This window comes from Gavialis gangeticus, unplaced genomic scaffold (assembly GCF_001723915.1).
Source record: "Gavialis gangeticus isolate Ggan-Ray unplaced genomic scaffold, GavGan_comp1, whole genome shotgun sequence".
NCBI classification, from domain to species: Eukaryota; Metazoa; Chordata; order Crocodylia; family Gavialidae; genus Gavialis; species Gavialis gangeticus.
In genome coordinates, this window is record NW_017729032.1 from 32,704,932 (window position 1) to 32,714,765 (window position 9,834).

Genomic DNA, 9,834 nt, shown 5'->3' on the forward strand with positions numbered 1-9,834 from the left:
AAGACTTAATAAATCCAGTTGTTCCAACCTTTCATTTTAACTCGTGTTTCAGAGACTTCTAATTATTTTTTCTGTTCTCTGCTAGACATTTCCTAGTTTGCTCATATCTTTCTTGATGTGCAAGTGCCCTGAACTGAACAGTGTACTAGGTGAGGCTTTACCAGTGCCAAATAGCATGAGAACCACTTCCTTTGACCTGCAAGAAACATCTATTTCAATGTAGCACTGTATGCCATTTGCTTTTTCTACAAGAATACATTTTGACTCAAATTTATTTTATAGCCCATTATAAATTCCAGTCCTTTTCCACAGTACTGCAGTCTAGTTAATAGTTCCCTAGTTTGTATTTGTGCATTTGATTGTTCAACCCTAAGTGCAGGACTTTCTGTTTATCCTCACTGAATTTCATTTGATTAATTTTAGACCATTTCTCCAGTTTGGCAGGTCATTCTCAACCTGAATCCCATCCTCCTGGGAGTCTGCAACTCCACCCAACCTAGTGTCATCTGCAAATTTACTAAACATGGAATGCCATTCTCCAAATCATTAATACAGGTATTGAACAATACCAGACTCAGAACAGACCCCTGGGAAACCCAGCTTGACTCTTTCTCAACTGGAGACAGAGACATTAATAGATATTAATAACTATTCTTTGAGCATGACAATCTGCCCAATTATATAGCACACAGTACTATTATCTACACTTGGGCTAAGCAATCCCTGGCACGTGAGACCATTTTGCTCAGCACATCACAGCTGGCCCAGGCTCTGGGCAGTTGCTGCTAGCCGCGGAGCCCAAACTGCTTGCAGCAGGGAGGCTGCAAGCCCTGTTGGGAGCAGCCTAGGCTCTGTAGGAGGCAGCAGCTGCCCAGAGCCCAAGCCGGATGTGGCAGGCAGCCAGGAGGCTGCAACCAGTGCATCAGAGTCTGGTGCCCCAGCCCAGCTCCATGACAGCAGTCACTGCCCATGTGCATAGTGGGGAAGAGGCCTGGGGCAACACAACCCCAGCCCCTTCCCTGCCACGTTCCAAAGTGTGTGAGCAACCGCTGCTGCCACAGAGCCAGGCTAGGGCTCCAGACCACGGTGTAGTTGCTTGCAGCGTGCCTGCCACCTGCTGCAAGCAGCCCAGGTTCTGTGCCAGTGGTGGCTGCACGCACACCTCAAGACACATGGCAGGAAGGGCAGAGACAGAGCAGCCCCGGCCCCTTCCCCACCATGCTCCCCGAGGCACGTGCAGCCACTGCCAGCAATGAGCCGGGATAGAGCTCCAGACAGTGATGCAGTGCTTGCGACTGCCTGCTGCAAGCAGCCTGGACTATTTGCACAGCTCAGCCTTGCTCCTCTGCCCTTTCTTTGCAGCGGGGGTTGTGCACCTATTGGCTGAGCTCTCCTGGAGGGGGTGGGGGGAGAGGTGTGCCCTGTCTTACAGTTCCCATGCCTGACAACAACCAGTTCCCTGTTCTTTCCCTCCTCCCAGGGTACTGCCCCCTTACATTTGGAGCTGGGGCAGGGGGTATTACATTTATTTGAATGGTGGCTCTGGTTTGTAAATCTTTGCTCTGTGGGGGAAAGTGGCTGCAAACTTGCTCCCCTTCCTCCCCCATGCCATTTGTTTTGTGTGCACTCTGCCTATTTGCTCAGTCGATGCCTTGTGATTGGAGATGGGGAGCGGGACTGGAAAGCTGCTGCAGCTGCTGCCTGAAGAAGCCCTCCAGTGGGGACAGCTGGCCCCTGGAGCAGCTCCCTCTCCTACCGCACAGAAATGGTGATCCAGACAGAGCCCAGGTTGCTTGTAGTAGGTACCCACAAGATTGCAAGTGGCTGCACTGGGGTCTGGAGCTCCAGCCGGCTCATTACTGGCTGCAACTGCATGCACACCTTAGGAGCACAGTGGGCAAGGGGCTGGAGCTGTACTGCCATGAGAAGAATTGGGCCCCTTGTGGCTCCCTGCCGTCTGCCCTTGGCACACCAACATCTTTAAAGTCCAGGTTGTGGGGTTTCTTGGCACTTGGCCCAAAAATGTTGCTGACCCCTGATCTACACTGTATTTCTTTAGATTACTAATGAGACTATCATGAGAGACACGTGTTAAAAGCCTTACTAAAATCAAGATATATAACACCTACAATTCTCCCCCATCCACAGAGTCCATTACCCAATCATAGAATGAAATCAGGTTAGTCATGCATCACATGCTCTTGATGAATCCATGTTAACCACTCCTGATAACCTTGTTCCAGGTTCTTATAGTTTCCTTAATGAACAGCTTCATGATCTCTCTAAGCATCAAGATCAGCCAGGTCTGTAATATTCTGGATGCTCTTTCTTCCCTTTCCTAAAGACGGGTGATATATTTGCCCTTTTTTACCTGTCTGGGACCTCATTCAATCCTTATGAGTTCTCAAAGATAAGAACTAGTGGCACTGAAATTACCTCAGAAGTTTCTGGGATACTCTTGGATACATCCTACCTGGCCCTGCTGTCTTTAAAACATCCAACTTCTCTTAGTAATTTCTAACCTGTCCTTTCACTATTCTAGTCTGCTTATTTCCACCCACAACCTTGCTGCCAGCTGTGCTTCTTGTCTAGTAGATGACTTTATTTGCAAAGTCTGAAGTAAAAAGACATTAAATATTTCAGCTTCCTTTATAACTCCCATTATTATCTGGCCTATGAGTTTAGTAAGGTACTTACACTTTCCTTGGTCTTCCTGTTACTCCTGACCTAACTGTAGAATGCTTTTTTGTTGCCATTGACATCCTTATCTAACTGTATTGCCATTTGTGCCTCAGCCTTCCTGATTTTTTCCCTGTATATCGGTGTAATATTTTTACAAATATTTTCCTCCCAAATAATATGGCAAAGTTTACACCATTACAAGATTCTCTCTCAAGTTTGAGCTTGTATAGGCTGTTTAGCTAGGCTAATCCCTTGCTTCAGTTCATCTTGTTTCTTTCTGCTGGTATTACCTGCTCTTTGTATCCTTAAGATGGCCTCCTTAGGGTGTTACCAGCTCTCATGGATTTCTTTTCCCCTAAGACTTGCCTTCCATAAGATCATTCCAGGTTTATGTGTTTGCTGAAGCCCAGTGTATTTATTCTACTATTCATAGTTTCATAGTTGACAGGGTCAAAAGGGACCTGAGCAGATCATGAAGTCCAAACCCTGCCATGGGCAGGAAAGAATGCTGGGATCAAGTGACTCTAGCTAGGTGATTATCTAGCCTCCTTTTGAAGACCCCCAAGGTAGGGGTGAGCACCACTTCCCTTGGAAGTTGGTTCCAGATCCTAGCCACCCTGACTGTGAAGTACTGCCTCCTGATGTCTACCCTGAACCTACTCTCAGTCAACTTGTGGTCGTTATTCCTAGTTACTCTGGGTAGTGCTCAGGTGAACAGGGCCTCTCCTATACCCTGCTGGTCCCCCCTGGTAAGTTTATGGACAGCGACCAAAACCCCTCTCAGCCTTCTTTTGTGGAAGCTGAACAGGTTCAGGTCCCATAGCCTCTCCTTGTAGGGCCTGCCCTGCTGCCCCCTGACCATGTGAGTGGCCCTCCTCTGCACCCTCTCAATGCTGTCCACATCCCTCCTGATTCTCTTTTATTTCCTTAGATTCATGAACATAATTGTCACTATCCCACAAGCTGCCTACCCACCTTCACATTATTAACTAATTCTTCCCTGTGAGCAGCAAATTAAGAAGAGGTTCTCTGCTATCTGTACCCAAAAGTTATCCCCAACATACTCCAAGAACTTGATGGACTGCCTATACATTGCTGTATTATCCTCCCAGCAGATGTCACAGTAATTAAAGTCCCCCATAAGAACCAGGTCTTGTGATCTGGATACTTCATTAGTTGTTTGAAAAAAGCCCATGATGTCATTCTTGCTGTTCTTCCCTCTTACCTTGACCCAGAGACTTTCAACAGTCCTACCTTCTGCTTCAAGTATTACTATCTTGGTTGTGCAGTGGCCCAGCAAAACTGAAGAGATGGAAAGTACCCCTAAATCAGCCTGTGCTGCAGTCTTGTGATTGGGTACTATCCTAGAAAGTAGATATAGGCCTGAATCCCCTGGGACTGAGGGGGGAGCATATTTTAGATCTTCTGCTTACTGGGGGAATGTTCTAACCACTTGACTATTTTGCAAGAGGTGAGCACATATGTGCCATACTCCCTGCCTTCAGAAATTAAACTAGTAACTGTTTTCAGAAATGAGATTAGGCATTGTGAACTACAATGAAACAGATAATGAACTGCATGAGTCAGATACTTAAAACACAGAGTGGTGTGGGAATACAGACATTCTTGTAGGTACCTACAAGTTTTCTTTCAAAAAACCAAATAAAGCCAATTCTTTTTATGATAGAATTGGAGAAAATGATGTTGGTGGGACCTAACTTTTGTATGATAGCTCCTTGGTTACAGCACAGTTCCATGAAATGGGAGATCTTGATTCTTCTCAACCTGAGAAGATTCAAACCCATATCACCATCCTACCAGAGGAATGCCCTGACTGCTAGGCTGAATATAGGCAGTAACTTCCCACTATCCTGTTGAGGCTAGGCCACTGTGCAGAAAAAAGGAATGCATCATAAAAGGACCAGGGGAGAGTAAACAAAAAAGATTACAACTTTGTCAGCAACTAAATAGGGGAGAGAATTGGCTTCTGGGCCCTGCTCCTAGGATTGTTTATGCATTTTACCTTGAAACAACATTGGATAAAAAACAGAAATAGTATTGTATTATTATTATTATGAAGGATTATAGTAATCAGGCTGCCCGATTACTTGCAGTACCAATGCAAGGACTAGGTTTAAACAGTAGGCTCTTCCAAAACAGCACCACTACTATTTTAGAACAAAAGCGTGTCTGCTGTTTTATGCTGAATTCAACATGGCTGGGTTTTTTTAGGCATGTCCCTCATGGGACTTGGATACCCCTCCACTGCCCATACTTACTTGAGTCCAAAATGAGGGTTTTTTTCCCTAATCAACATGGGTGGGAAAAAAAGCCTCATTTTAGATTTGAATACAGACCCAGGGCTGAAGCCAAAGCTGAGCTGCCACTTGCCTTGGGATGGGATGGCATGTGCAATAGGGTAGGGAGCTCAGCAAGGGTAGTATGGAGGGAGACTGCATGGGGTAAACCACACAGGCTACTCTCATCTTCCCACCCCCCCTGCCAACTTACCTTCTGCTCCAGCTTTGGCTCTGACCTGGCTGTGCCTGGAGCAGGCACCGCTGTTTCTGGCTGGCTGGGCTTGGCAGAGACCACTGGCATTGTCTGTCCTGGAGTGAGAACAGAGCCATCATGAAGGTAAGCAGCAGTGGGGGTGGAAGTGGAAGTAGGTGGTGGAGGGATTGTGGGGGGCAGCAGTGGCAAGGGTCAGGCACAGGAAAGGGGGAGTAGAGGGGTGAGGTGGGGGGCCAAGGGTGGTGTGGGCCGGACGGGAGGACAAGGGGCAGGGGAGCCACCCGCTTCTGCTTTCCCCACCAGAACGGTTGGGGGCAGATGAATTTATGATAAGCTTCCAATCATAAGATTCTATACATGGAAAATTATTAACAAATGTATACTTTTCTATGTATATAATCTAATTATTGGGGGACTGTCTTAAAATCATCTTGGATTTGGATAAACACTGTACTTTCTCCTAGATGCCAGCAGGGCTGAGGCAGGAATTTGGGGAATGAGAAGAAGGGAGCATGTCAGTCATGTAGGGAAATGTCAGGTCAAGAAAGGATATGCTAAGTTTAAATACTGCATCAGGGAATTTCAAGCAAAATTCTCCATAACAGAATTCTCCTTAAACCTCCTAATATGTCCTGGTAGAACCTTAAGTTATATGATCGTTGTTCTCTGACACTGAAGTTAGCTATGGAGGAGTAAGTATGCTATCCTTTTTGTTTGGATTTTCATTATTACAGTACCATTCTATATGTACGACCCATTAAAATGGACTAGATGATCTTCTCAGGTCCCTTCCGACCCTAGAAACTATGAAAAATCTTTAGAAAACCCCACCATATTTACTCATATATGAGGTAAGGATACCCCACCCCCAATTGGCATGGGGAAAAAAGCCTCTCATTTTATAATCGCATACAAGTAAATCTCATTAAATGCAGTCTATTGTTGAACTGCTGCCAAAAGCAGCATGAGCTTAGCAACAGAATCTAACTATGAAGCTGATTAAATGCAAGCAACGCTGAACATGACTATAAAACATGTAGCCCACATTGGGCAAACATGCTGATGGCAACCTAACACAAGAATACATTAGTATAGCCCATCTGAATAAGATATTAACCATAGTCCCCCTCACGGCTGACTCCTTCTCAAGTCATGGTGAGCCACAACATTGCATACAGTTCACCCAGAATCCCTTTGTTGCTTCCTCTTTTGGTCTGGCATATATGATTTGTGTGGCCCTGCTCTCCAGGAGGTAAAGCCAGATTAGTTTGTCCTGCACCTCATCTGCATATTATTTTTTGGAGCATCCTAGAACTTGAGATAAGAACACCAGGTTCCAGTCATGACTCGGGGCTCTAATTAGCACATGGATCCTTTTGGGGGTGAGGGGCGTATCTGGAATACACAAACATTTTGAGTAGTGCTGAGCTGTGGGATTATTGTAGCTTGAAATGCTGTTGATTCTGGTGGGGCCCAACCCAATTAACTACACAGTACGTCATGGGCCTTTGGTTTGGAAGCAATATCATGCATAGTTTGTACTACATATAAGTAAGTGTCAAAGTGTTGATCAAAAACATGTTTATGGAGTACCTATGCTAAAAGTTGCAGCAGTTTCCAAAACAAAGGTAACACGCATCATACTGGATAAAATAAGTGCATAGGTACTATATGCAAATTGCTAGCGCCATATTTAATTTTGAGGTTTTTGTTTTCAAATTTGCTTCTCACTTCCATGTGCTAACAGAAAGCAGGTTCTGACAGTAAGGAGAGAGGGAAGGGGCTGCCAGGGGAAAAAGTTACGGGAAAGTAGAGAGCAAAGGGCCACCGACCTGCTAGATTTATTTTCACCGCTGTTGCAGTTGGAAGGAGACAAATTCAAGATGGACCACCGATAATTAGAGACTTTACTTAGAAAATTATAACAAATTTATTAATTTTCCATAATAGAATCTAATTATTGGGGGTCATCTTTTAATCCCGGTCATCCTCTATTTGAGTAAATATGGTACTACATTTAGCTTTTAGTCTCGTCACTAACAATTTCAGAAAGGGCATTGATTAATCAATGAGACAGCAGAAATAAATACTGCTCAACTGTCCACAGACAAGTATCCTTATCCTTTTCTCAACCTACTAAAGTCCTTTATCATGATTTTCCACATTAATTGGAGGTTTTTCTATTTCTCATGCTGCCTTCTCCATTGATTCTGGCAAATTATTATACTTTGGACTCATCTCGGGGAGTCTGAGCTTACTTGAATAAACAGAACATCCTTGAACATCCTTTTGTGAAGGATGTTACTCCCCTGCTGTACCAGCTTCCCCAAATTAGGTATCCTCCTGACTCCACAGAACCAAATTAACCATAATTTACTGTAGAAGGCACAATATTTAAAATCAAATATGGTGGCAAAGGGAACCCAACACATTTGAGGTTATTAGAATTATAGCCTATATTATTTATTAATATAATCAGAGAGGGAAGAGAGACAAATGACAATATATGCCTCCAGTATGGGTAACCTCTTTGCAATCTTCATAAGTTAATAGATAATTACAGTTAGTCAGTAAGGATTGTTAGGCTTCACTGCTCCTATTGAACCTGGCCCACTGTGGAGCCACATGTGCAAAGAATCATGAGGCTACAAGGATAGCATATCTCTATCATATACTGTAATATGTTTCAAACTGGCACTTTGCTGAGAGGCACTTAGCCACTGTATGTGGCTTTTTGCTGAGAGGTATGTACCTAAATTTTAATGGTGGTGGAGTTTCTACTTGGTCAATGCACAGTAAGTAATGGTACTAAGGTAAGTAATAATTTTGGTGTTGACAGTCGTCCTAAGGAATGACTCTGCAGAAACATGCCATATGTAAGGGGTTTGAGCAGCCATATGTTACAGCTACAGGGGTACACAGTAAAAAAACTTGGAAGTCACTAGTGTAGTTGTTAAGACACTCCCATGGTAGAGGAAAGTTATGCTGTCAAGATTATTTCTGATATTTTAATCAATGACTATGCAAGGTAAAATGTGTAAGCAGTTCTAGCATCGTGCACAGGAATGCATTGGAAACAGGATTGGAAAGGACTTCTAGAGTCACTTAATTCAAAACACTACACAATGTATACTGCATTATTCCACTTGCCTTCTGCTTTGCTGCAGTTTAAAACCACTGCCTCATGTCCTGTCCCTCGTGGCAACTGAAAAAAAGATACTGTCCCTCTTCCTTGAGAACATTTCAGATATTTGAAAACTGTTACCTATCGTCTCCTCCTCAGTCTGCTTTTCTCCAGACTAACCTTATCTAATTTTGTTAATCTTGCCCAGTACAGTTTGCATTCCAATACCATAATAGTTTTTGTTTCTATTAATGTAGTACCCTTTACTTTTGCATTTACTTTTTGGTAATAGCATCACACCTATGACTCAAACTGACTTTTGGTCCACCATAACCTCCAGATCTGTCTTTGCAGTACTAAGTCACTTTTTGTACCTCTAAAGTGTCTTCATTGGCTATACAAAGATCCAAGGTGTCTATGCAGGGCAAAATGAAATACTCTCCAGAACAAGCAGTCTAATACTTAGCAACTGCAATGCATAAGTACGGAAGCTTAAAAAAAACTATTTTAATCCACTTGCTTTCCCTTCCTGTGCCTCAATTCCCCATCAGTACTCCCTTAACTCCAAAGGCAGTTGTGAGAATAAACATATTGAAGGATGTTCATATACTATTGAAGGTTATGCACAGAAATTAGTAGCAAATGTGATTTTAGATGAGCTTCCCTCTAGAATTTCAGAGAGGGGACTTCTAAATCTGACAGCTTTTCATATGAATTCTTAAAGCTCAAATGAATTTATTCTTGCTCAGAGAAGCAAAAATAAGTTTATTTTCAATATTATGTTTGGAGATTTATCGTGGTATCCTGAAAAATAAGAGTTCCATACAAAACAATTTTTTGAAAGTGAAAATAATACAGTTGTTTCCACAATTTTTTAAAATTCAAATTTAAACAAATGTTAGGACAACTTAACATCCTCCTATTCTGTGTGAAACCCAAACATTATAATACCTCATAATACAGAGTGGAACTGATTCAATCAATTTTCATAAATCTGGCAGAAAGGCAAGAAAGGTGGTGGTTGATAACTTTTTCCTGCGGGCCAATGGAGGTATCCATCTGCCAACCCGACTTATTTATTCAGGAGGTCTCCAAGAGGTCATGAAAAGGTTGCCAGCACTCATTCAGCCCTCTGGCTATTAGTCCATGCTGCTTACCTATATGTGCACTATTGATACTACCAGGGGCAACCCTGAGCAGGTCAAAAGTGATTACATGGCTCTGGGTGCAAATGTGAAGAAGTGTCCCACATGGTGCTCCTGTCAATCCTTCCAGTCAAGGGTAAATTTCCAGATAGAAGCAGATGCATCCTGGAGATAATCAAGTATATGCATCAATGATGTGACCAACAGGGTTTTAACTTGATGTGCTCTTTGAGAAGATCCTCAAGGAGCACATCTGTGATGGGCCGGCTTCAGGGATGATTCTCAAGGGCAACCAGCACGGTTTCATTAGGGGCAGGTCATGTCAGACCAACCTGATTGCCTTTTATGATCAGGTCACAAAGGCAATGG

General features: G+C 43.4%; 1 protein-coding gene across 2 annotated transcripts in view; it reads right to left on the reverse strand.

Moving 5' to 3' along the window:
• The window catches only part of MSANTD4 (Myb/SANT DNA binding domain containing 4 with coiled-coils), a 38,911-nt gene that overhangs the window by 13,796 nt on the left and 15,281 nt on the right, over window positions 1–9,834 (reverse strand). The window contains exon 1 of one of the 2 annotated variants that reach the window (XM_019525239.1): window positions 5,194–5,213. The exons of the other annotated variant lie outside the window; for it this stretch is intronic. The gene's annotated coding sequence lies outside the window, so the exon portion shown is untranslated. Of the gene's footprint in view, window positions 1–5,193; window positions 5,214–9,834 lie in introns of those variants that run through there. 2 annotated transcript variants of the gene reach the window in all.